Source organism: Falco cherrug, chromosome 1 (genome assembly GCF_023634085.1).
Source record: "Falco cherrug isolate bFalChe1 chromosome 1, bFalChe1.pri, whole genome shotgun sequence".
NCBI lineage: Eukaryota > Metazoa > Chordata > Aves > Falconiformes > Falconidae > Falco > Falco cherrug.
The window spans coordinates 64,350,234-64,374,094 of NC_073697.1; positions in this window are offsets into that span (position 1 = coordinate 64,350,234).

Genomic DNA, 23,861 nt, shown 5'->3' on the forward strand with positions numbered 1-23,861 from the left:
ACCATTGCTGTCTCATACTGACTTTTTCATCCACCAGTACCCCTACATCTTCCTCCACAGGGCTGTTCTCAATCCACCCATTGACAGCCTGTTTGGGATTGTATTGTTTGTCTCTCTTTCATCCTCACTCCCACCAGTGCAGAACAGTAGCCCCCAGGGAAGTTCTGCTGGGAGCATAAAAAATGTTCCTTCATGCTTTTTAGCACACAGAAGAGCCAAAATAAATTTTTTTTTCTAAAATATACTTTAAAAATTAAATGCTATTTGCTGCTAAACTTTTATTGCAACTTTGATGAATACAAACCAGCAGTGTGCCCAGGTGGCCAAGGCGGCCAACAGCACCCTGGCTTGTATCTGAAATAGCGTGGCCAGCAGGACAAGGGCAGTGATTGTCCCTCTGTACTTGGCACTGGTGAGGCCGCACCTCAAATCCTGTGTTCAGGTTTGGGTCCCTCACTTCAGGAGAGACACTGAGGTGCTGGAGCATATCCAGAGAAGGGCAAGGAAGGTGGTGAAGGGTCTGGAGCACAAGGATTATGAGGAGCAGCTGAGGGAACTCGGGTTGTTTAGCCTGGAGAGGAGGACGCTTGTGGGGGACCTTATTGCTCTCTACAACTGCCTGAAAATAGGTTGTAGGCAGTGGGTCTCTTCTCCCAGGTAACAAGTGACAGGACAAGAGGAAACAGCCTTAAGTTGTTCCAGGGGAGGTTTAGATTGGATATTAAGAAAAATTTCTTCACTGCAAGAGTTATCACACATTAGGACAGGCTGCCCAGGGAGGTGGTAGAATGACCATCCCTGGAGGTATTTAAAAAACTCATAGATGCAGTGCCTGGGGATATGATTTAATGATGGACTTGGCAGTCCTGGGTTAATGGTTGGACTTGATGATCTCAAAGGTCTTTTCCAGCCTAAATGGTTCTATGATTCTATGATTCTTAATTAATAGAGATTTGCACATCATTCAGCAATAATGCCTGTGCGGTCAGCTCCACTGAAATTCCTATGTGCCTCAAATAAGGATTATGAAGGGCTTAAGATCTCCTGTCAAAACCTACATTCTTCAAAATGCTCATCGGCTGCTGTCCCCCACAGCACAATGCAGTTTTCAATAAAGAGCGCAAGGTGACTCTCCTGGCATCACCTATGGAGAAGAAAGAGTAGTGCCAGAGATCGCTACCTTTTAAAGCACAGCAGAGAAGGATGGACCCCATTTAAAAAAAAAAAATAATTAAAGAAATCCCAAAACCAGACAAACAGCTCAGGTATAGGAACATGCATACTGCTGGGAAGAAACGGAAGCTGGACAAATCCTTGTGCTTTGATAAAGTCCAGCCCCCTAGCCACTAACTTTCAGGATGGTGAGGTTAAAGGCATTCCTGCTTGTTTCTTTAACAGCTTTATGCCTTGTATCTCCACTAACAATCAGTGGAGTAGTTCAGAAGCTGCCCATAGGCACATAGTCCTAGCATTGGAGTACACTTACAGACAACTCAGAGGAAAAGGTGATAAATTCATTTGCAATGGGAGCAATACATATGTTATGAAATAGTGAAGAACAACCTGAATGCACATGCACTCTCCAACATATCTGTATCTACAGCATGTACTTCATACTTCTACATCTTTTTTTGTCTAATAGAGGTCTTCTCTTCTTTGTTCTTTTCTTGGCTCCCCAAGTTAACTCGCATTTACTGCAAAGTTTGCTTTTAGTGAGTTTTATGTTCTGGGATTTTCAAAGTGACTTAAGGCTATTGACTTTCAATAGGATTTGGGTAGCTAATTGCCTTTTCCTTTGTACTTTACAAATTCCAGACATAGCTTTTCTGTGAGTTCATTTTAGTCTTTTATGACTGAATTTCCTGAAATGTTATAACCGTCTTAGGGGGTGGGAAGGGAAAAAAAAGGTACCTTTGTTTCTTTTTAATGTAAACCAAAGGAAATAGTTGTCCTCCTTCCTTTAAATGTCCACAGATTTCTGTCTCTTATCTATTTAAGTTAAACAATACAGATGTCAAATGCATTAATTCAAGTCTCCTTGAGATCTTGATTCCAGCCTGGCAAAGGATCTGGGTAATACATTCTTTCTCTGTAGTTCCTTCTCAGTGTGTGCTATGCAGTGGTGGTTTAGAGCCTGTTAAAGGGCCCAGAATGCTGAAAACTTAATGCAGTCTTTGTGCTGTCCATTCAGCCAATGCGCTTCTGACTAGGAACTTTCTTTCACAGCCAACCTATAAAATCCAGTGCTGTCAGATTTGACAAGCAGCTTTGACCTCTAATTGTCCAGAGTGTCTTGTCTTTCATCTCACTAGTAGTTAGCTATGAGTTAAACCCTGCTTACTGCCCATTTCAGAAAGCAAAAAGCAAGAGACATTTAGTACAAAACAGAAGTAAATCATTCACCTAACGCAGTGGATAGCTCCACTAACAATAAAGGAAAAAAATAGGTATTTTTTATATACAAATATATATAAATATATATATAAAAATAAATAAAGTGTAATGGTAGCAGAAGTCTTCTAAAGGTGTTCAGAAAGGCAGAACAAGGGACAGAAAGAGTGCATGAAAGAAGCAGACTGCAGCGTAAGCTTTTGTGAACTGCTACCTCAGCAAGAGTGCATCAGTCAGATGCACAACTGAGAAGATTGCACGCGGAAAACAGGAGAAACCAGAGGTTACAGGTAATGGATAAAATGCAGGGGGAGTTTGAGAGCAGCATTAGTCACTGATTATGGTTTGTCCTTTTTCCTATTTATCTCTGTCTTAACTGATCACGTGGGCTGTGCTCTGGCTCCATGCACCTCAATGCCCTGCTCATCAAGGGATGAGGATAACTGTACAGGCCAGGTGTGCTGTAAACAGTTTTGAAAGTAATTTATGCAGAGGGAGACTTCACTGGAAATTGAAAAGAAGTAGGATACAAAAGGAAATAGAATATTCTGTCGCAGCTTTTTTTACCCAACACATTAGTGCTGTGTGACTGCCAGAGAAAACACTAGGACAAAGGCACCTCCGTTCGAGTAAGAATTATTTAAACTCCCCCACAAAAGGTGCTAAATAGTTAGCAATTTTTTAAGGTCACAGTAGCTTTTATAGGACTACATTTGCCTAATAAAAGAAGACTAAAACACTATTGTGTTAATTAAAACATACAGAGCCTCCAATATGATTTTGTGTCAGTATGACTTGTGTAATTTAAGTTTCCCATTGATTTACCACCAAAACCATCTCCAGACACAGGGATCTGCAGAAACGCTAGTATGCCTGAACCTGTGTCTAGTCAAGGGTATTACCTCTCCTATAACCCAGCTACAGTGACAATACCACTAAAGAATGGGTATAAACTGTTTATAGATAAGTAAATATTGATGGCAACACTGGGTCCATTTCCCTTCCAGGATTCTCTGAGCAATGTGTCTCAGCATTATCTGTCATAAAATTTGGAGTCATGGTTGCCACTTCTCAGCTTCCCCAGCAGAAAATGTGACTCTTGCTGACTGACCTATCAAAGGAACTGCTTTATAGTCTCATGTTTTCAAACCACTGTGACACAGGTTCAGGAAATCATCCGTATTCAGCAAAGCCCTGTAGCGCTTTCTGACCATATACTTCTTTCTTGCAAAGGTGTAAAGGTGTGCATCTCCAGCAGAACTCTGCAGTCTGAAATAAAGAGCCAGCCTTTATAGGCTGGATTATTGCAGGTTTGGAACTTCTGAGAATTAAAGAGAATATATTAAAAACACACTGAACAGCATTTTAGAGACTGAAATTCCTCAGGACATTAGAAGCTCATCTAGAAAACCAAAAATCCCAACAGTCCTGCACCCCCAACATATCAGTTAAAAGTCCACTTATATGGCATCTACTATTTGGCTCCTAATTTAAATATCGACCATGGCATCTTCATACCAGGCTGTATCAATTTCCAGAATTTAAGCTAAATAGTCATACTGTCCAGCTGTCTTGGGAAAGACATAATGCCGAGCATGGGTAACTGTTAGGCTAATCCCGTTATTGAATCAGAGCCCGTTTAATACATGGGGAAGGACCTGTAGTTTCTGCTAAGTTAACTGCAGAGGAATTGATTGTAAAAAGATCAAAATCAGATACATGATGCATGGTGGATTCCATCTTGATAATACTCATATTAGTAAGAAATAGCCTGAGATGAGAGAAACAACTGCAAAATAGTTTTCTACAAAAGGATATCCCCAGGTTATAAAGCTCACCTTGTTCAAAATGGCACAGACAATTTAATTACATTAGTAAGGAATCTCTGGTAAGTCATTGTATAATTAGTAGGCAAATTTGAGTAGATATGTCAGCAATTACCAGCACAACCACATTCACAAGTTGCAACTTAATTGCTTTATTGAGTGTCAGTGCTCTATATTTGGGAAACTATTGCCTTTCAGGTAACCATAATGTACCAGTATGACAGAAAGCTAATAACGCATATAAGCACATTCCTTGTTTTTCTGCAGTATTAAAATGAGCTATGAGACTAGAAGCAGCTGATCAGCATTTCTTGATTTGTGCTTATGTATTACTGTTCCACACACTGCCACTAAAAGTAAGTCGATTTGCTACAGATATGCCCAACAGGCTTGGACAGAGGAAACTTTACTCCTTCGTACCCATTTCATCTGCCTCAGTGTCATGGTTTAACCCCAGCCAGCAACCAAGAACCACGAAGCCACTTGCTCACTTACCCCCACCCAGAGGGGTGGGAAGGAGAATTGGAAAGGAATGTAAAACTGGAGGGTTGAGATAAGAACAATTTAATAATTTAAACAGAATTAAAAGGTAAAAACAACAACAATAACAATAATAACAACAGCAGTTATTATTATAATGGAAAGGTAGCGGAAAGGGTAAAATCCAAAGGAAAAGGGAGAAAGGAAAACAAGTGATGCACGGTACAACAAGTGATGCCCAGCCAGTCCCCAAGCAATTATTCCCCCTCGCCCCAGCTAACCCCGCAAGTTTACATACCAAGTGTAATGTCCCATGGTATGGAATATCCCTTTGGCTAGTTCAGGTCAGCTGTCCTGGCTGTGTCCCCTCCCAGTCTCTTGTGCCCCTCCAGCCCTCCTGCTGGCAGGGACTGAGAAACCTAAAAATTACTTGACTTAGTATAAACGTCACCCCGCAACAACTAAAAACATCAGTGTGTTATCAACATTGTTCTTACATCAGAGCCAAAACACAGCACCGTACTAGCTACTAAGAAGAATTTAATTCCATCCCAGCTGAAACCAAGACACTCAGCAGCTCAGAGCAACTCTTCTTGGAGTTTCACATGTCTCCTCATCCCCATGACAGTTCAGGGCATAAGAAACGTCCCACTAGCATCCTCACTGGGTTCAGTGGCTCCAGGACAGTCCATATCTATATACTGAACTACACCACTGCAGAGCAAATCTTCTCTAGAGGCTAACAAAGCATAAAAGCCAAGGGCCTGAGTCAGTCCATCATTGGTGCCAGAGCCAGCCTGGACTGCTTCTTTGGACAGCTGTGCCAGCTGTACTGGAGGAGAGGAGCTTTAGCAAGCTCACCTCCTGTACAAAATCACATGTTCTTGCTTCCCAGCCAGTTTAGTTTTACAGTCTGGCCTCTCACATCAACAGCTGTGTTGTTGTAGGACCTTAGTGTAAGGAAGAGGGCAAACTGGTTTTCCTCATGAATAAATAATGGCATTTATCTCAGGGTGGGTCTCTGAGGAGGGCATTGTAAAGACATCCTGTGCTGTTGTGGAATGAGAGGAAATCTCTCAAAGTCACTGCGTGAGTCCCTGCCCACTAGGACAGCACAGGATGTCGAAATCTTTTTGCGTTTTGAAAGTGTAAAGACTGGCAGGAGGCATGCTTGAATTTACAGTCATTTTCACAGAGGACCCACAAACGTTTCTCATCTGAGGACACCAAACCTTAAAATGCATTTAAACACAAGAAATGGTTCCTACAGAAAGACAAACTGAGCTTCAGAGGCCTAAATTATTTAGAGCCAGTTAGAACATTAAGGGTAGGGCCAAGCCCAAGTCTTCAGCTGCAAGTCACAGCCTTATGGTTATCTTAACACCATCATTCTGTTACTGAAAATCGTAACCAGGAAAACTCTCCAAACCAAATGATAGTTCAGAAAGCCAACATCGGTTTATTGCAGTGTTGGGTGCATGGGGGATCTTTCTTCCTAACATGCACACCAAGCTACTGGAGGGGACACATTACATACAGTAGATACTTGCATATTCATAGAACATTAGATATATCCATTTATACACAGGTTTGGTTGCAAGTTTCTGGCTTCTAATGCAAATTAGTGCTTACCCTCAGATAGTTTTTTACCAACTATACATGCTACCCGAGTGGGGGTTTGCCCTCTTTCCAGGGTGGAAGGGAGATATTTGAGTTGGAGGTCACAATCTCCCTTTACCACAATTACCTTTGTCCTAGTTTCAACTAATTTCCTGTAGATTGTAACACCTTATTGGTTTGTCTCCTCTTGCAGCCAGTACTTTCTCACTTAGAGGCTTCTTTCTGCACACTTTAGGTAACGGTGTTCTTATTGTCTGTTCTTTGTTTCCCAGGGCTGACTCCCTTGATTAGAAGCCCTTTCATTCATCAGTTTTGACAACTTGGGAGGGTGAGTCATTTGGCGACTTGAGAGGGTGGTCAGTTTGACCTAAACTTTGTGCACATACTTGTCTAACATACAGTTAAACACTAAATCAGAGTTCAGAAATTGGGGAATTTAGGCAATAATTCCACCAAAATAAAATCAGTAATGATCTCCCCTCAGATCCCAAAATATTTCATGGGATCGATTCCTTCCCTTTGCCAATGGAACTATTCAGATGTAAACCTACTATGACCAAAAGTCATACCACCTTAACAACTTGAATTGCTTTAGGTTACTAATTTTTACCTTTCTCTCTGCTTTACCTTGACAATCCCCTTCCAAACTCTGATTTCAAACAGAAATTCTAGCAGTGACCCATACAGGCTATTTTGATTTGAGATTACAGGAGACCAAGAGGATAAAGTTAATAAGATTGTCAGACTACAAGTAGTCACTTGGTGTTATTTAATGTTTGTTTTGTTGAGCAGGGTTGCAAGGATCATCTTCCAGCTCCCTAGCAGGAACTGAAGCACAAGTAATTTCAAATACAGCGGATGCTTCTACCATAATTTATGACAGTTCTCCCTCTGTGTGTGATCTCAACATCCCTGAGGTTCCTACAAGAGCTGACAGGCTTTGCACCTGGCCTCTGAAGCCAATGGATATTTTACGATGGGTGAGAGAAGATCAATATTTATTAGCAGAAGTCAATATTTGCCAGAGATCATTGGTGTAGCATGCAGTTCAGTCTAGACCACCTAGACCTTACAAAATCTTGCTAGAGCTTAGTCCAATCTAAATATTGGAAAAACCCTAAGGAATAAGAAGTTGCTGCCTGGCAACTAATCACCACACAGCTGCTTGTTCACTCACCCGTGCTCCATGAGATGGGGAGAGCATCAAAAGGGTAAAATTGAGAAAACTTGTGGATTGAGATAAAGACAGTTTAAGAGGTAAATCAAAAGCTGTGCATGCAAGCAAACAAAACAAGGAATTCCTTCAGTACTTCCCATTGGCAGGCAGACGCTTAGCTATCCCTAGGAGAGCAGGGCTCCATCACATGTAACAGATACAACTGCCAAATGTCCCCTTTCCTTCTCCTTTTCCCCAGTGATTACTGCTGAGCGTGCTGTCACATGGAACGGGGTATCCCTTTGGTCAGTTGCCGTCGGCTGTCCCAGCTATATCATGTCCCAGAGGCTCGAGCACCCCCACCCTGCTTGCTGGCAGGGCAGTGTGAGAAGCAGAAGAGGCCTTGACTCTGTATAAGCACTGCTCAGCAATAGCTAAAGCATCTCTGCATTACCAGCACTATTTTCAGCACAAATCCCAAACATAGCCCCACACAAGCTACTATGAAGAATTTAGCTCTTCAATTTAAAAGCAGCATTTCTACTTACTAAAAATAAGAAGAAACAAACTTCACTTCCATATCCACTTTTTATTTTGGGGACTTTAGTTCCCTAAATTTCTCCCACGATATAATGAGCTTCCTCATGGCAACAAATTGCAATTCCATCTTTCAACCCAAGAGCAAATCAAAGTCTAAAGCTATTGCATCTTCAAGAGAATTAGCACCTAAATAATCTGAATTCTAAGTTAGGAAAAATGACAATACATATATATATGCCCTATACATTTCTAACCCTTCCCAAACACTACTGATCTTTATATGCATTCTACTTATCCAAAATCACATATTGTCTTGATGTCAAAAATAATTTTCATTAAAAATCTGGAACCTCTATGGCAGAAATGCCACCTTTACGTCTGCAGGCTGAAATTAAAGTTATTTAAAGTATTCGAATAACATGACTAGAGATTTTACAAGCAATCAGAAGCTCGTAGGAGGTGTAAATTAGAATGATTATGACAGAGATCAGTGTAAATCCTTGTAGTAACCAATTACCAACAGACAAAGTACAATCTTTTTTCGGTACTTCTGTCTGCAGAACAGTATCAATGACCTGGCAAGAAGTTACGCTTTAGAGAAAAGCTGATTGGAAAGATAATTGGAGAGAGAGTAAAATATTAATAGCGTACAAAACCCTCTGCTGTTAGGATATTGATACAAATTTAGTCCAGGGTTGGCTGCCACCACAAGAGCCACTGTCAGAGCTAGTAATGTTTGTGGACATTGTAGTGTCCAGTTTAGTACCTAGAGGTCATTAATTAACATCATCTGCTTTGGAAATCTGAATAAAGAAGCTGAAAGATGGAACTAAAAATCTGCTGGGGACAGTCTGGCTATTCTAAACAGCTCTAAACCATACAGATGTTAAATAAATACTTTGAAAGTGACTTATAAAGTGCTCTAAGTCCACCCACCAGACCCATTTGATGCCCACCATTGTCACTATCAGATGGCAACTGGATGTTTGTATTTGTCTAATAAAGAGCCATGCAACTTTGAGAGTCAAAAATCATCTTCACATGAAAACTGTGCTTTCTTATGCAGCAGCATCTAAAACACAATTTCTTGTCCTGGTGCATTTATAATCCCATTTTTCATTTGGACACATGGCAGTACACATCTCTTGAGACTTCCGAGTATGGAGCTTCAATTTTAACATCTATCTATCTGGGTAACAATAGATGCAGTGCCAGGCATCTGATGTTATTTGCTTAGTAAATAGGAGTTTGTTTTGAAGTGAAAACTCTGCTAATTTTCAGAAATACTTAAAGTCTGAGGATCTTCTTGACAATCCAGTTTTTACTGAACCAAACTCCATCAAAAGATGCTTTTGTTTCTTGTCTCAGATATGTCTCCTGCATAGTTTTCCATAGGTCTTGACAATCTTCCTTGTCTTAGTTTTTCTGCTGTCAGTCAAGAAGAGTATTTCCAAATATGAGTTTTGTGTCCATTCAACAGATACTATGAGGAGTTCTTTATGGTAATTGCATAAAAATTATACTTTCCCCACTTCTGACATTCAATTCCTCCCTCCATTTCTCAACTAAAGTTTGTTTCCCATTTGTGACTAAGCACTTTGATATACTCTTGAGTGTATGAGTCTGCACAGATGCATGCTTGGGAACTGGTTAAATAGAAAAGGAAAACATTATTTTTGCACACAGACCCTATATCATGTCACTGTTTACAGTATTTTAGAAGTGTCTATAAGAGAAACATAATGCTAAACTATACAATATGTTTTGAATATGCTTACGATTCATTGAACACATTTCTATTTGTAGCTGAAATAAAAGTAAGACCAAAAACTGTTGAGATCTACAACTGATTGGTAAGTTCTCTTTTGTTATTCAATTTTAGTCATTACTATAAAATTGACTCTTTCAAAAAAAAAAAAAACCCCACACCTGCCCTGTGCAAATTCCACCTAAACCAGCTAGACCAGCCAGTCTACAGATCAGCTCAGTGAACTGAAAGCAATTAGGAAATAAAATGTGCTGTAGATAGATGTAAAATGAAATAGTCTTAGCCTCACACAGCAATTGATGGCTGTAGGCTAACACTAGCCAGAAACAAGACCTTGGGCTTGTAGCAGGCAGATAATTCCATTAAAATATCAGTCTGATATTTCATTCTCCCATGAAAACAGCAAACAAGCTCAGCAGCAGTCAAAAAAAGCAAATAAGTTTTAAGGATTTTTTAGGAAAGTAGTAAAACACAAAACAAAATTATGCCACCGTATGTACCTGTGATTCTCACACCCTTTTAATACTGCAGGCAAATTGGAAATGGAATAAAGTCTGAGAAAGGCAGCAAGGGACATTGAAACATTGAAGCAGCTCCTAAGTAAGGAATGACTGACTGACTCTAAATTTCTCCATCCTGGGCAAAAGACAACTGAAGGTAGGTATGTTAGTGGTTACAAAACCATGAATAACATGTGGAGGCTAGAGAGGGATTGACTATTCACTCTCCTCCTTTACAAGCATCAAGAGTAATCAAGTAAGGACAGCAAAAGCCACCTGCAGCACAAATTAAAGGAGGTGGTTCTTCAGGCAACAGGTAGTAGAGCTACCTGTTCAACACTCTTCAAAAAAACCTTGTGGATGAGAGAGGTTGTGTGAGTTCAAGGAGAAACTGGATAAAAGACTTGGAAAAAAGAACCATGAAGGCATTTCTAAACAGAGAAACAGACAATGTCAGCAAATGCCCTGCTCTGTAAGTAGTGCAGGAGGGAAGCCAGAAAACGGTACTAGATGGGACCTGTGAGCTGAACTGGTACAGCTGTTCTTATCAATACTTTCCATGTTTTCATTTATCTGTATATATTTCTCTCGATATAGTTACACTGAATAGTTGTGGAGAGTTCAAAGAGCATCTAATTCAAAAAAGCTAGAGGCAATAATCTTTCACAGGTTTCAAATTAAGCTGTTTTGCCACAGTGTTCTTGTTTACTCCTCTCAGAAAGAATGCCACAGCGAGGAGATGCCTGTGTCCCGAGACCTCCTGAACATGTCAATTCACTAATTTCCTGTATAAAATAAATACATTATTTTTATTTATTATGTTGATCCCCTAAGCACTTTGTTCTTGAGGGACTGGTCCCTTCCCCTAGGGGAGACAGGAGGAATGACCCTGTCTGAGGAAATATAAGGCAATATTTTTTTTTTTTTCGCTCACCAGAGGACAGGATAAGGCTTTTTGCACAGGTGAAGAAAAGTTATATTAGTCAGGTATTGCTATTATTATAATCAAATGAGCTCAGATTTTACCTCAAGCACTTTGCAGAGAGGCTTCCTTCTATCACATTTTGCAAAGGTAACAAACACAATTGGTAGAACTTTTCTTAGTATTGCTTTTCCAAGTTTGACTTGGTGCAAGAATACTATGGGAGAATCTGTTGTTCATGTAAAGTGAGGGAAAACGGAGTAGACAGACATGATTAGCTCCTGAATTTCAGTGTTCTTTCAGAGCACGCCTAGCTTCCAGTATCCTAATGAGATATGCAATACTTAATCTGGGCTCAAAATACAATATCAGGAGGGCGACCAGACATGTAAGACTAAACACTGTACTATCAGTCATAAACTTCCTCACATGCCTTTTGAGCCTGATCCTCTGCTAACATATCCAGATTTGATCTGCTGTAAAGGCTAGTTAAACTCTACACATTATGAAGAATAAAGGGAGTTTGAAATAGTACCTGTGCCAGTACTGTCAGATATGGGTCCCTTGATCAAAATTGAGTAGATAAGGTCAAAGCAGAAGACAACAGGAAGAGAAGCATGGGTAAAAAGAGCCTCTGGGTCACCACAAGGGGAAAAAAAGGGCACTCCCGGAGAAGATCAGAAATTTTGCTGGGAGGATGCACACGAGGTAAAAAAGAAATTTCTACAGGAAATGCAGAACTCGCATCCACACAGCTCACCTCTACAAAGACTTAATCCTATACCTATCTCATGTACATAATCCTTAGCAAGCCACAGAGAGAGTTCTGCTAGTCCAAATACTGCCAGAGACAGAAAGACTGAGCAGTCCAGATAGCCTTGACTGCAAAGGGATAGTTATCCAGTGGCAGAATGGACATAATGTTGTACAAAGCTTGCCAAGATTTTCTGCCCCAGCTTGTACAGTAAAATGCACCTTGACAGTGTGCTTAAGGTTGTTTCATGAACCCACACCACAATTAAAAATCACCATCATGTGTGATGCGTTAGATGGAGAGCCTGAGCTTCACAGGCAGCTCAGTGCCAACCGTGCGTTGCACAGAAAATGCCCCCTTTCCCAGAGTGAAGTGGTTACCAATTGTAAAGGGGCTGCAGATGTTAATGGTAATGGCAACTAAGAAACATGTGTTTTCTTTTTCAGCACCTGACAGATTCCACTGAAAGGAATAGTGGGATCTTGGTATTTCTGAGAAGGTTGGGTGATCTGTGAAATCACTTGTAGAACACAGGAGAAGGATGAGGTTTTCATTGTGACAGATGTGATTAAACTACTGTATGACACAGTCCTTTGCTGACAGAAAGGTTAATGCTGTTAAGCTCTACTGACAAATGTGTGGAATCTTTTAATGTGCTGCTTTATAGTTTTCTTTGTTATTTATCTATTTACCTCTCACAGTTTTAGAACTGATTCTAGGGGGAAATTAACAGCCATGATAACTCCTACTTTTATCAAGGTGTTCATCCTTGTCTTCTTACCCTGGCTCCAGGATTCATATGGTTAGTTGAATTTTTTTTTTTTTACTTTTTTTTATACAGAGTTTGCTTTGTATTCTAGTGACCTCACTGCCACCAAAACAAGCCCCACCCCACTATGAAAATCTGAATAGAGAGACAAGAGTGTCCCTGGGACCTACTATCCAAAAAGCTGACAGGAAGCATGGCAGTCATCTTTTGTAAAATCTCCCACAAATCTACATATTCTTACAATTTTAAATACTTCATCTATTGTTTTCTGAAGATTTGATGTGGATAAATTTGCACTTAAGCTTTTTTTATAAACTATTACAGAGAATTTTTCTGATACCTACACACACTATTTGCAATGAAGATTATTTTCTCTGGACAAAAATTCTGAATAAGATGAATGTGCCACCAGTTGTCACAGTGCCAGGATCTGACAACTAAAGCTGATACAGCATAGTATCACTTTCAAGCCAAAGTTTTTGTGGAGACAGAAGAGTCTTTGATCAAGAAACCTGATGAATTGGTTTCATTGTGATACATGGGCAGAGAGTGAAAGCAGTATACTAGCCATTACTGAAATGAGATTGTGGAGTTAGAGGAGGTGAGGTGGAAGGGAAGAGTAATGAAATCAGAGAATTAAAAAAAAAAAGGGGTTGGGGGAGCAGGGTAGGAAAGAGAAGGAAGGACAGACAGCTGCTTTTTCAAAAAGACATAAGAAAAGACCAGGGCAGGGAAAAGAAGGAAAAAGAAACCCCAAACCCAAGAGAATGAGGAGACAGTAAGCAAAAATAGAAGAGGAATTTACATGAGACAAGTATTGTTCTTTCATTCACAATTGATTAGAATTGACTGAAGTTATCAGTTATTTATAATAGGAAATGAGGCCTGGTGAAGAGGTTTTCTATTACTTGATGTAAAAGCTGAAGGCACTTGCAAAAGGAAGAGAGGAAGTAGTTCTAGAAAATACCTAGAAAAAATCATGGTCCAAATGAAAAGCTTTTTATTTCTCAGAGTTTGGGGTTTTCTAGTCTTGGGGGGGTCTGTGTCTTTTTTTTTTTTTTTTTTACCTCTAGACGAGTAACAGGAGCCATAGAAGTACTTTCTAAAATAGGAGCATACAAGTCATATCATCACAACTAGTTCATAAATAAGCCTTGTCTGTCTTAGAGCAAAAAGGTAAAGATATATCAGCTATCCTGAATTACAAACATACAAGTCAAATCCAAGACAAATTCAAACATGTGTGCTCAGTGGGTCTCTAAATTAGGGCTATATTCACCCAGGTGCTTCTATCTTTCAAGGAACAACATAACACAGCTCTGGTATTTCAGGTGGTACTGTACACAGTGAAATTGAATTACCCATTAATAAATGTGGAAATAGTTATTCATTTGACAAAACAGCATCAGGACTGTCAACTGGGAAATGAAGTATGTATTTCTTTGTGTTCTCTCTCTAGCAAGTCAGCATTGGCTCATGAAGAGCCACTGGCAGGTGTAGCTGGTGGTTCTCACCAACTGTCTCAGGCCTGTGGCCACAGAAATGTACAGAAGTTCACTGCAAGTGAGGGTACGCTTCCCCTGGGAAATGGGTAGACTCAGGAAGTCAAAGTCCATCCAGCCAAGATGGGATAAGCTGAGGGACAGTGATCAAAAACATTCTCAGCTGAGAGTCAAACTGTGTGATTTCCAGTGGGGTATCTAGAGGGCAGAAGATTTTGTGAAGCATGCGGACTTGATTCCCAAGAGCATGAAAGGTAATAAAAGAGTCATGAGGGGCTGAAAGTTTTATTACAGTCTAAGCTGACAGAATCTCCCTGCATAACTTAGAATGGTTAGGCTTTCTTTACCAAGCTCCTGAAACATGTGCAAATCAACTAGACAGCATTTATTTCTGTTAATCATTTCTATTCTGACAGTAAAAGAAAGAATGCTGAAAAAGATAAAAAGCAACATGAAAGAAGAGCTTTCAAAAAGAAAAGTTGAGAAAGGCTTATTCAGGAAATAGTTCACTATGGAAAACTGGTTCAATAAATGAACTTAACAAACATGCTTGCATTAAAGAATATATTTACTCTGTATTTATCAGAGAAACTAAGTCAGTGCTACACACTGATTCAGTGGAATCAAGGTATACCTACAAGATTAAACATAGGTTCAAATACTTTGCTGAATCAGGGCACAGTTTAGGTATCAAGGAACAGTTGTTCTTCTCTCTATGCACTTAGTAAATTTGATATTGGTGTGCAGGTTACCTCCCTTATGTGCCTCTCAATTATCATCTATGGGAGTACCATAGTGTAGCTCCGACATACAGAGAACTAATGAATACTTCATGAGACTCTCAGTTATTATTTAATCACAGCTCCTTTATGAGTTGATGGAATTTGTGTTGACTTGATACAAACGGAAAATAGCACAGCACTTTCTGAAATGTAATAGTGAAAACAAAGCTAAAAATAAACTAAAGTTGATATTAAAAATACGAGAAGTACAGAAAAGAAATATAAAGTGATGGCTGAAAACTAAACACAGACATTTGTAAGACTTTAACAAAAAGATCAATGTAAAAGAATAAGACAGAAGTGCTCTTTTCTATGGTATGATGCTTCATATTCATGTAGAGGATCAACACCTTCCATTAATATCCCACGAAACTACTCATTAATCTGAGTCAGGGCTAAAATGAATTGCAAGTAGAACGAATACGAAAAACATGCAAAAATCTGGCCTAAACAGCCCAATTGTTTTTTCTAAATCTATTTTTTGTCTAAGAAGACTAGCAGCAGTATGGAAACTATAGGTACTTGAAATGGAAATATTTTTCTTTGCCTGCTAAGCTCCTACCATCAAAGTTAACAGCCCAATCAAGGTTATTAACTCTAAGGTTAACAACTTTAATAGTTTTTTAAATCAATTGGATCCAATATTTGTTCTTCCAGACCATTGTTATTATGGCCAATCTTCTGTAGAACCAGTCAAAACTTCAGGTTTCATAATATCCATGTGCCAAGCCCCAATTCACTGTGCTTATACAGCATTATTTAAACTGTTGTAATAGGGCCTGATCTAAAGTCCTTTGAAGTAGATGGAAAGACTCCCACTGACTTCAAAGGACTTTGCATTAGGTCCAGACTATTTTCTTTGCAAGGCTTTTGTGCTTGATAATATCTAATACGGTAGGTAAAGAAGGTGCAAGGCAAGTTATTGACAGTCTTAGGACATCTTCAGAGAGCTTTTATGTGTACTTGAATATTTCAGGTCAGGCAGTAGTTAACAGAGAACTGTATTTAATATAGTGTAGGTCCTTCTGAAACAAAGGAAAATGTGTGGCCTTTCTTGGCGAAAGGCATGGGTGGGGATCTTTTGGACAGCATGCTTAGCTTGCCGCCTCCCTCCCTCAGCAGTATTTTTTATACTTGCAGGTTACCTAATTATCTGGGGTTTTTGTTTTATACAAAGGTAATGTTTAATGAAGAATAATGTTTTAAAAGTAGAAGTCTGAAAAAAATCATTTCAGGAGTGTCAAATTCAAATATTTTGGAAATAGAAAGTTTATTTTGTAAGCACTGAAAAGTTTTAAATATTCAATATAATACTTCCCCAAGATTTTTGTCTATTTTTCCACATTTTACTCAATTTGAATATATGAATAGGTTTGATCTCCCCCAAATTGTATTTCTATTAGTGAGTCCTTACTGGCTGTCAAATATAATGCTTAGCCATAAAAATCCAACTGCTGCTAATCTCAGTGGAAATCAAACTTGTGCAATTCACAGACATCCTTGCCCCTATTAATGTTGTTGTCTGTGATAAAAAAATTGAAATTGGTTTCTTTAGACCCACCCAAGCGTCTATGTATCACAAGTGAATTTGTTAGTTTTGACTTAGGGGTGTGATTTTTAGTATTGTAATGAGAGCAGTTCAGTTAAAGATACATGGACCTTGAATCCTCTTCCATTTCACAATGAGTACAGCTTTGAGACCTTTAGGATGTACCTTGTTTTAGCTCCCCATCTTTTCCTTCCCTTCTTCTAAATTTATGTGCAGAATTCACATAATTAATGTGAACACTGTGTGGTAAGATGTGGGTCTTAGCAAGAATTTAGCATATTTTACTTCCTTTTTTATCCAGCTAGACCCTCCAAAATAATTTGGAGGAGGTTGTTTACCATGCAATATGCATGCAATCTTCATAACATTTTCAAGGACATCACTTTTCATTTGCAATTTTTAGGACAGCAATTTTTTTCCACAAGTCGTTGAAGTATGTGAAATGTATTTTATCTCTTAATAAAAAATCTTGAGCAAATGCAGATCAGTTCTTTTAAGATCAGTAACAAATAAATTTATCCTTTTAGTTCTGATAGATAATAAAACTATATGGTTTGTTTTCTTTTACTTCCACTAGATAAATGCCTGAATTAGTCCCTGGTATTTAGATAAGTGTGCTACAGTTTAAAGGGTGTGTTCCAAAGCGTACTGAAATCAATAGAAATCTTTCCATTGATCACAATGGGCTTTTGATCTGAATTTAACACATCCAACAAATTAATTTAATTTACTGTCAATCTGATGTTATAGATTAAGTTCTCTAATGGGGAAACCGTGAACTAACAAATTCAGTTTCCAATTGTTAAAAGGTGTATGTATAATTTATAATGAAACCACAAGTACAAGGCATTTCAAACAGGAAGACCCATAGGAATTCAAGGCAGGAAAGAGATGTTAAATACTTCCTAGACCTAGAAAAGATAATTTGGATGTGTGCCCCTGTTTCACAGGCTATGGAGTCTTCTTCAGTAGTAGGCACTGTCACGAAGATCAAATGGCTCGATGACCTCAGTTTACTTCCCCTCCCATAGTAAAGGCAATGTCAGATAAAAGCCACCTTTCACAGCACTTGCAAAATAATGCTGAGTCCAGTCAATTCCCTAAATAGAGCAAGGCAGAGGAGTGGAAAATGTGGTTATTCAAGGACTCAACAGTCCCACATGCTGCAGTTCCATCCTGGCATTAATCAGTGATCCCCTTGCTCATGGGTTTAGCACCTTGCAAGTGTTCTGGCTTACAGCAAATATGGTGGCCCCTCAACTTGGTCACTGACAACAAGCAAACCCCATTTCCAGACTGTTCCTGTAACACCAGTGGAAGCTGAAAGCCTGCTGGGAACCGTCTCTGATAAAGAGACACACATTGTCCAGCCAGCTGGCTGGATTGACACTGATTCAGCTACCTTGTATTTGGAGATGACAAAAGTTTCAGCTTTTTTATATGTTGTTGTTATTCTCTGTTTTAAAGGCTGTCGGCTGGAGGAAAATTATCACAAGCAGCCAACCTGCAATTGCATTTGAGGCTGTGGAGGCTGGTACTTGTTCCTGCTGAGCACCAGGACAGTGCACACTGATTCATGGAAGAGAGAAATGTCATTATCCACAAAGAGCTTCCTCCTTATGCTCAGATGCATATGCCATTCATCACTTTCCATCAGTATTACTGACAAAGACAGCATGAACTCAGGGCATGGCACCATGTACAACCTTTTTACAATTTCTAAGTCACCAAACAAGATATTTGTTCCTCCTTAGCAATGGCCTTGTGGTGAAACAGACAATTAAAAGCACCCATTCCATGTCATATATTTCAGGGCCTCAAAAGACTGTATCATAGTCACAACAACAGACCACAAAAAGAAACTTGTGGGTACAAAGGGTTGGAAAATTGACAAGAATTAATATAACCATCTACCATACCTGGATGAGCACAAAAATCTGATAAATACAGAAATATGTATAGGAAAGGCAGAGAGAATTAAGATGCCTCTAACACCTGCATTTGTGAAAAACAGTGCCCAAAACACTTTGCAGAATCAAAGGATAGCTGAGGCAGAAGGGATCTCTGGAGATTACGTAGTCAACTGCCCTTGGACCGAGCAGAGTCAGTCTGAAGCAGGCTGCCTAGGGCTACATCCAACCAAGTTTTGAATATCTCCAAAAGTGGAGAGTTCACAGTCTCTCTAGATAGCCTGTTCCCATGTTTGAGCAACCTTAGGGTAAAAAAGTTTTTTTCTTATGTTTGCACGGAATTTTCTATATTTCAATTTGTGCCCATTGCCTCCTGTCCTGTCACTGGATACCTCTGGGAAAAGTCTGGGCCCACCTTCTTCATCCTCTCCCTCACCCCTATCAGGTATTTGTACATTTTGGTAAGATTATCCCTGGGAATAGGTCTTGATAGCCATATCTACATGATGATTTTCTCTTGCTCCCTCTTTTATACTCCTTCCCTATCCTCAGACTACACTACATGAAGGTCTAATGTGCAAGGCTACACCTTAGCAGACTAAAATCAGGTTCTGCTTCCATTTATAGCTTTGTGAGGCATGCTGGGCAATTCACTCTGTCTCTGTGTTCTTTGCTTTCCCTTTCTGCAATTTGAGGATGAACTGCTTTCAGATCTTTGGCTGAAAAGTGCTGAACAGTATAGTGTTTGCCCACATCTGTCTCGTCTGAATAATATTTAGCATGTTTACAGATGACCAGCTGTCATGTTCTGGTAAACCAAAGAATGTCAAAACATCAGGTCCTTGAAAGGAAGCCTCAGAGGTGATTTATCATTTTATTGACTGCATCAAAAATTGGACAAACGAGTCCATAAAAACAAGGCTGAACCATGAAGAACTCCCTGGTATCTGTAGAGCCATTCCTCCTGACAGATGTATGTCTACTATGAACTTAAAAACCATCAATGTCTCTCCCCTCCTACATCCTGTAGCTTATTGCTTGTATCAATGTTCCTGGAACTGAAGTTTTGCTAATATTCAAGTGAAATTTCCATTAATGTAATTGCAGCCTGCAAATCCTTGTTCCATCCCTAATGAACAAAGAACAGTCTATTTTCTTGCACTTTTACATATTTTGAAGACAATTATCATTATTCCTTTTTCTATGGAATTTAGATTTATCACCTCAATTCTTTCAGATTCCTGGGATGTTCTTGAAGATCTCCTGTCACCCTCTATTGCATTATGTGCCTTTTTGAAGAGCAAAGCCCAAAACTAGAAAAGCATTTAAACTGGGACCTTGCTGCTACCAAGGAGAATGGAGGTTTTACTGAGAATGTCTTCCATATGACAGTCCTTCCTGGAAGTACCAGATGCCTCCTGCCAACAGGAGAACAAAGGTGGAGAGCCTACAGACAGGATGAATAATACTGCTCTGGCTGTGATATCATAATGTACCCATACTTTCACACATCTATAAGATGGGGGGGATGTCAGTTTTCTGAAAATGCATGGGAAGTTGAGTATGAGTTGCTTCTAAAGTACAATGAATCACTTCTTTTTAAAATGAGTCATCCCTCATCCCTCAGAATGTTATAATGAGATGCATCTTAGTCAGTGCACAAATACAGGTCACCCATCACAGATATCTTTGTCCTTCCTGAAGGAAGAAATACATTCACTATAAGGCAGGTTCATCACCCCCTAGGCAGGTTAGACAGATCAGCAGTAGAGTGCCCAGCAACACAAATTATGTCACACATTATTTCTGTTGTTGTCATAGAGACTAAAAGGCTCCAAGTACAAAAATTATGGGTACAGACAATGAAGCCAGTGGTTAAAATAGATCAGAGCAGGAATGTGCACCCACTAGTTTGGGTGGCTGTTTTGAAGATTTTGATGCTAAGTGGCAATGAAGTTTCACACCTTTCGGCAATGACACAAAGATGAGACCCCATCCATAAAACAAAACTTGTCTATGGATGGGTACATACATAAATGGAGAACACAGGGAGTTTGGGTGCTGATGAAATTTTGTATGGTAATGTTTTCACTTCATTTACTTCATCATCCACCAGGCACTACAAAACGAGTCAAAAGATAAACAAGAACAGAGTTAAGGAAACAGCACTGAGCTCAGCCTGGCTCTGCCCCTTGTAACACACCAAAAAGTGATATGTAGTCCAACTTGGTCACTTCCTTTGAAACAGAGAACTCTACAAACTTAGTAGTCCACTGTATTTGAGCAGAATAGATACTAAGTAATGCCTCAGAAGAGCTTCTGATATCCAGGGGCCCAAAAAGAAAGAAAAGCCTGTATCGTTTTGGTTCTGTTTGTTGTGGGTTTTTTGTTGGTTTGGGTTTTTTTTTTAATACAGGCTATTTAATACTTTTTTTTTTTTTTTTTTTTTAAGCTCACAGCTGTCTAGTTTCATGATGTTTTCTAGCCCAATTTTGGATAGGTGGAGCAACCATAGCTTTAACACATTGTCCTCCCAGTAGGCATGAAAGAGACCTTGAATCAAACTGTAAAACATATCTGTACGTCTCATTGATTCTCTGTGTTTGACACACGTCCAGCAGAGCAATTAGTTGTTATCTCCAGGACCACCAAAACTTCTTTAATGAGACTATAACAGCTGAGAGAAACAGGTACAACATCATGGGGGCAAATGGCTTTATCCAAAGCCCAGTGCAGACTATATGGATTCTGTACATCAAAGACAATGCAGGGAGCCTTCAGTATTTTTCTCAAAACAGTGTATGTTTTTTCAGTCCTAGGTATCTGATAATACTACTATTAGAGAGATACGGTTTGAATGGATGGACTGTTAGATGGATAAGGACTCGGCTGGATGGCTATATACAAAGAGTTACAGCCTTGACATATAAGTGGAAATCAGTAACAAATAGTGTTCCTCAAGGGTCCATACTGGGACCAGTACTACTTAATATTTTCATCAACATAGACAGTAACATTGAACACATCCTCAGCAAGTTTGCAGATGACACTAAGCTGAGTAGCACAGTTCATTCACTAGCGGGAAGAAGCATTCAGAGGGACCTTGACAGCCTTGAAGTGGGCCCATGTGAACCTCATGAAGTTCAACAAGGTTAAGTACAAGGTCCTGCACTGGGGTCAGGGCAACGCCCAATATCGGTACAGACTGGGGGATGAATGGATGGAAAGCAGCCCTAATGAGAGGGACTTAGGGATACTGGGGGATGAAAATTGGATACAAGCTGGGAATGTGCACTTGCAGCTCAGAAAGAAAATTGTATCCTGGACTGCATCAAAAGTGGGGCCAGCAGGTCAAGGGAGGTTATTCTGTGCCTACACTCCTCTCTCATGAGACTCTGCCTGAAGTAATGTATCCAGTTCTGGGGCTCCTAGCACAATAAATACATGTACCTCTTTGACCAAGTTGAGCAATAAAAATGATGAGAGAGCTGGAACACCTCTCCTTTGAAGAAAGGCTGAGAGAGTTGGGGTTCAGCTTGGAGAAGTCTCTGAGGAGACCTTATTGTGTGCTCTTTCAGTTTATAAAAGCAGCTTACAAGGAAGATGGAGAGTTTTTACCAGGGCCTGTAGTGACAAGAGGCAACAGTTTTAAAGTGAAGGAGGATAGATCTAGATTGAACTTAAGGAATAAATTCTTTACAGTAAGGGTGATAAGACACTAGAACAGGTTGCCCAGAGAAGCTGTGGATGCCCCATCATGGAAAGTGTTCAAGGTCAGGTTGGATGGGGCTTTGATCCACCTGATCTAGTTGAAGGTGTCCCTGTCCGTGGCAGGGGTGTTAGAAGTACATGACCTTTGAAGGTCCCTTCCAACCCAAACCATTCTATGATTTTATGTGTACAAGTTTGGTCTAGTCCAAGTTTTGATTTATCGCCTTCTGCAAAACTCCTACCTTCTGCTTTACCCAGATGTATTCTAGAGAACAGGATTTTTAATGAGAAGAATGAAACTGACACATTTGTGTTTCCACTAACTACTCCTCCTCAACAACAGAGATGAGGACAGTATTTAAATTACTTTTCTGCACCAATAATTTGGATTCCTGTAGTAGAAAATTAGTTTGTCTCTTTTCTGTTGAAAATAACCTGGTATGTATTCCTGGATCCCAGCTGGACTAGCAACAGAGGAGAAAGAAGCAACAGCTGAAGAAATAGAATACAGATCTCTTCTAAAAGACAATTATATTTTCATCAGATCCTGATGGTAAACATGTCCCTGTTGTGCTGAACACAATACAAGCAAAACTTGGAAGACAAAGAAATGACAAATAAGTAGTGAGCAGAAATAAGTTATAACCATATTCATACAACATAGTACAGTGGTACGCATGGAGAGTGAATGAGAAGGTAGTGTAGCTTTTAAGTGGATTCTAACAACAACCTCTGCTTTCCTCTCCTTTTCATATTTACATAAGTAAGTATCTGCTGCTGATCAACAGCACCCAGGATGAAAATTAGGTTACTGGGCTAGATGGCCCTCTACTGTGAGCCACTCTCATGTGTTAGTAAGACCATATTTCTGCTTAGGTACAGAGTCATGGCTGTACGAGTACTCTGCTTTCAGAGCCAGGATGAGTACACAGAGCACAAGCTCAGTTGTCTTTGAAGCATGGACTACCATAGCAGAAACATTCACGATGATCTTCCTGCTGCCTTCCTCCAATACAAGTACCAGTCATACAGTCCAACTTTTGTTTAAAGAAACCCCTGTTTTTAAAAAAAATCATACTTATAGTGGCAAAATGTGCACTTTAATCTTTTCACCCGAGTATTGAATCGCAGGTTCAAAGCAGAACCTGTACCTGCAAATGCCTATCTCATGCTTACAGTCAGAAGCTAAACATAAAAGCACACCGCTCAGCATTTCCTATTCAAAGCTCGGGTACAAAGCTACAGGTGATAAACCAGTGGCACATAATTCATTCCTGCAGTGATACCACCTGATTAACCATCTGCTACTGCAGCAAGAGATTTCTTAGCGTCAGTTTAACCATGTCCTCTTCCCAGTTGATCTGCATTTTGGTTTATGAAGGAGCATTGTGGCAAAAGCACTAGGGGTTTATAAAGCTGGTAAAAACAGCAGTGATTTTAGCAGGAAAGGAAAAAGGCAAGTGAAAATATTTTCAGAGAGCAGACAACAGGAAAATAACAGATACTTCTAAAGGTGAAGACTTCCTATCACATCTACTTACGTAGATTTTGAGAAGGGGATCAGAGCTTAAAGCAGAGCAATTCTGTTAAAATTAAGCAAGTTGAAGTACTGAGTAAGGAATTAATTTAGTTCTGATAATATTCAAAAAAAAGGAATTCAGACTAGCACACAAGTGGAGGC